Source organism: Plectropomus leopardus, chromosome 15 (genome assembly GCF_026936395.1).
Source record: "Plectropomus leopardus strain MGB_pleo_1.0 chromosome 15, ASM2693639v1, whole genome shotgun sequence".
NCBI classification, from domain to species: Eukaryota; Metazoa; Chordata; class Actinopteri; order Perciformes; family Serranidae; genus Plectropomus; species Plectropomus leopardus.
Window position 1 is genome coordinate 10,788,837 of NC_142190.1, and position 4,384 is coordinate 10,793,220.

The window sequence follows — 4,384 nt, forward strand, 5'->3', positions numbered from 1 at the left end:
CACAGGACACAAACACTGGTCTATTGGGGTAAAGTCCTGTGTTTGTTTGACCCATACCATTCCCAATGACGTGGGTTACATACGGATTGTGGTGCTTTACTTTTCATACAAAAAGTGCCTCAGAACAGCCTGTTCTTGTTCTTGTTCACCATCCAGGCATGCGTAAAAAACAAAGTTTCCTTAACGAATTAAAGGTGTGTACTTGATATAAAAATGATCATTTTGCTGGTGAAGTATTCCTTTAAGTAGCGACTTTTCTCTAACACTTTCTCACTGACTCCTTCTGCAACCTTCTGAGGATTTTCTGTCCCTAAATCTCATTTCTCAACCAGTGTTTTACTTCTTTTGCAGCTTTCCTCTATTTCTTCTGTCTAATTCCCCCTGCACTGCAGTCATTCCACTCTAACTCTGCTGCTGTCCTGCGGAGGGTGTGGACAGGCATGTGCTACAGCTATGACAGATGGTGCGACCAGCCTCTTCTCCTCTTCACCTGCCACATAAGAGAGGAGCTTCACCGGACAGCATAACATGCCGGAAATTCATGCGACGCCCTCACAATAACACCCCCCTCTGTGCAGGCGCCCTGACAAACCATGCGCTCTCATAACTCAACTTCAGCTCGACTTTTTTCTTTTACTTTGTAACTAGAAGATCAAGTCTTTCACCTCTTTAAGCTCCTCCTCTGATCCATACTTACCTTAAAAAAATGCTCATATTTTTGAAAAAAGATAAAAATCTAAAATTATTATTATTATTTAATATTAATGTATTGTGTTGGTTATTTGTGTTTTTTTTATTTGTAATATTTCCATTAAAAAAATTAAAAGCATGATTACATTTTTTCCTTTGTTTAATCTTTTTAGATATTTTATTTTTATTAGTTTAAAAAAAATAGTTTTAGTAGCACGGGTAGTAGCAGTAGTACCCCTAAAATTATTATCAGTATTATTATTGCAAGTATTGACACAAAGTTAGGTTTTTAGCATCAACATGTTAATGTCAAATTATTGCTCCCATGTTGAAAGTTACATACCTTACAAATAATATGTAGAAAATAAAATATTTAGAAAACTAAACTAACATAAAAAGCAACTTTAGCATTGTTACAGGGTCATTTTTTTAAGCTACTCAAAATAATTTGACAAGGAAAGTAAAGCATTATTTTTTGTACTTGGTAACTTAAGTAAGTACTTCTCACACAGGAGCTTTTGAAAATGCTACAGTAGCATTTTAATCAGAAACAGTATTGCAGTTGTAGTCACTGGGAATGATGTGATATTGCAGTCAAAATCTACAGTATATTTGTCTCTTGAACTCTTGCAGATGTGAAGGTTGGGCCACACAAATATCGCTGGATTTGGAAGTGAAGTCTGTTTTATGTGAGAGTGGAAAGAAAGTCACAAGCTCGTGTGAAAAAGTCTTTGAAGTGGGCAGAAATCCCAAACCCCATCTGAAATCCCTCTTTTCCCCTGTAATGGAGAGGAGAGGCAGAAAAAAGATGACTCCCTTCTGCCAAATCTTTCTTCTGTATTTTTAAATCAGCTGGGCCTCTTTGTGAAATCCCTTCCCCCCTTACCTTTTTCTTAATTCTTCTTTCTCTTTATTTCAGTCATCCCTGCTGCTGTTGTGACGCTGGAAAATAAAAAGAGATTTAATAATCAGACTTACTTAAAATACACACATGTTCTGTACATGTAATCATGAATAAATAAATAAATCCTGACATTGAAAGTACCCTGAAAAGTGAAGTACATTGTGCTCTGACTCTCAACAATTAAAGGGAATTCTAACTGGGAAAAGTTTCAGCTGGACACAATCTGCAAAAACACATAAATCTTACATACTGTTCCTTTAATATGACCAAATTAGTGAATGAATATGATTTTCATGACATCAGTCCCTATTCGACTTTCCATTCAAAGTCTGTAATGATCTCACTGTGTTGTAGTTTTGTAGTTAGCGGCAGAGTCCACCTTTCCTGGAAATTCACTGTGTTTGCCACTAACCTTGCTGACAGCGACTGCTCATTAAAAATAAATCTACAACGAAAGGTATTCTCATTTTTTGTATTTTTTTGGTAGCAGATCAGTTTTACATATTGCAGGGAGTAATGAAAAAAAGAAACAGATCGTACACATGGAGCTGTTAGACGACAAGCTGCAGACCTCCATCATTTAAAGTTACCAGCAAGGAAACGAATAGCTTTCACTGTGCCCTGGCACAAAGGCAAAGGTTTTATGTTAACATTGGGGGCGGACATGTATGAATTGGGGAGTTGGGAGGGGTCCTCTACCAGAAAAATTTCCTGTACTCTGGTGAGTTTTTATGCACCAATTTGTGCCTTTTTGGCATAAAATGTATGGTATAAATGCCTTTAATTTTGTCATAATAAAAGTCTTCTGCTACTTTTTTGTTGTTATTAAGGGGACAAATTTACATGTTCTCTATATTAGGGTGATGTGTTCCCTGCCTCCCCCCAAAATCTACTCCTATTCCCCCGCATGATGGGGGAAAAAATATTTTTAACTTACTTAATTAAAATAATGTGTGTTTGTTTGACTGCACTGTCATTAAAAGAAGCTTTTCTGTTGTATTTCTGATAAAGGAGTGGCTGAAGGATAATATCATAACATACTGTCACCTATCGTGAGAGGACAAGTATCCTAACTGAGTAATTTCAGCTTTTCTTCATTTCTTTGAAACAAAAGAGAAATAAGTAGGTCTACATATAATCTTAAAAAGTATACACCAAGTGTTTGCACTTATGTGAAGCTGGGGAGTCAAAATGGTCAAAAAACAATGCATCAAAGATAACGATACAAATATGTAGATTTATATCTCCTTGTATGCAACAAACTCCAAAATCATTGCATCATCATGCAGCTGATTGTGTGGCAACAGAGATACATACAGTCCAGACGGTTATTAACAGTGATTTGTCAAAGATTATAAGCTTACAGGTAGGCCGGTAAAAGTTTGGTTCAGGTCCAGATCCAGGTCCACATCCAGGTCCAGATGGCTGCATAGGAAGGCACAAAGCAAGAAACTGACAGGGAATGAGTGTCAAGGGCTGATGGGGGGAAATGGAAACAGGTTAGCAGGTGAATGAGAGAGTCAGGTGACTGGGACAGGTGGGGAAGTCTGAGGGCATCTGGTGGATGGATGGAGAATGGCAATGCACGACAGTGAGGTTAGTGAGGAAGTAGCTGTGGACAGGAGGCTTTTCTCACTTCTGTTTGGACATCAGTTCTTTTCCTCGCCTCCTCTACTTTTGTCTCTCACCTGGTGGAGGAGGCAAGAAAAATGCACGAGAAGTGATGAGTTGAGGCAACAGACATTTAACAAAATGAGACATCCGTTTCTTGGAGAAGCCAGGGTTTGCTTGTTTTTTCAGTTTTAAAAGCAACATCATTTAACCCTTTGAAACCTAAACAAATTGGCTTCAATTCTTCAAGAATTCTTCCTGAATTGAAGCAACTTTTTTAAAAAGTGCCAAAAAATAGCAAGAAATTAGCAGAAAGTTACATAAAAATGACCTCAAAATAAGAAACAAAAAAAGTGAAGAAAACATATACAAGCAAGAAAATGACTTTATGAAAGAGTGAAAATGAAGTCAGTCCTATATGATGCCTTTTTTTACATCATGGGTGCTGAAAAGACTTTCGCAAACAACACACCTCTGTATTAACGCTCACTGCTCCTCCGGCATGCCTCCCGTATCCTCGCTCCTTTAGGTGCATTTAAGTGAATTGAGACTTCCTTCCAGATGGTAAGCTGTTATCGATTTCTGGGTCACAGGCAGGACAACGGGAAGAAAGGAGGCACAAAACAGAGAAATGAGAAAAGGTAAGGGACTGAATGGCAGACTGAGTAAATAAAAAAATGACAGGATCCTACATTTCCCATGATACAATTTGATCGTGTACATTTTTAAGATCCTCCCTGCTTGACCTGTATGTATAAAATCAAATGCTTCTTTTATGTTATGACCATCATTTCATATCTTGAAACAATGATGACAGTCTAAGCGGCTTTTGTTCTTACTGCTGCTTTGAAAATCAGACTTACATCTAACATGACCCCTTTTTACAAAGTCTTCCTGACAGGATTTCATGTATCTGCAGTGTATCATATCCATGAATATTACACAGCTGTAACTGTGGTGGCTTTGAGCTGTTCAAAGTACAAAAGAAATGAAATCCAGGCTCCTCTGTAGGCCAATATAGAGGTAATCGTTGAATGGCATAAAAAAAATCTTTGAAGTAGTCACAAGATATTCAACTGCAGTTCATTATCATCGTCATACCCGTCCCTGCAGCCTGAAACGAGCCCACACACTGGCTGCTCTGCTCACACAGATTGGGGGCAGAGTGTTTCACCACAG

The 4,384-nt window shown here is 38.0% G+C and overlaps 1 protein-coding gene across 5 annotated transcripts in view; it reads right to left on the bottom strand.

The window, feature by feature from the left end:
* Nucleotides 1–3,278, bottom strand: part of mcama (melanoma cell adhesion molecule a) — a 73,008-nt gene extending 69,730 nt beyond the window's left edge. For 4 of the 5 annotated variants that reach the window (XM_088087992.1, XM_088087991.1, XM_088087990.1 and 1 more), the window contains exons 1-2: nucleotides 2,959–3,278; nucleotides 1,577–1,632 (exon numbers count right to left, since the gene is read on the bottom strand). The gene's annotated coding sequence lies outside the window, so the exon portion shown is untranslated. The remainder of the gene's footprint in view (nucleotides 1–1,576; nucleotides 1,633–2,958) is intronic. The other variant, XM_088087989.1, reaches the window with a different exon arrangement.
* Between the last annotated feature and the right edge of the window lie 1,106 nt (nucleotides 3,279–4,384).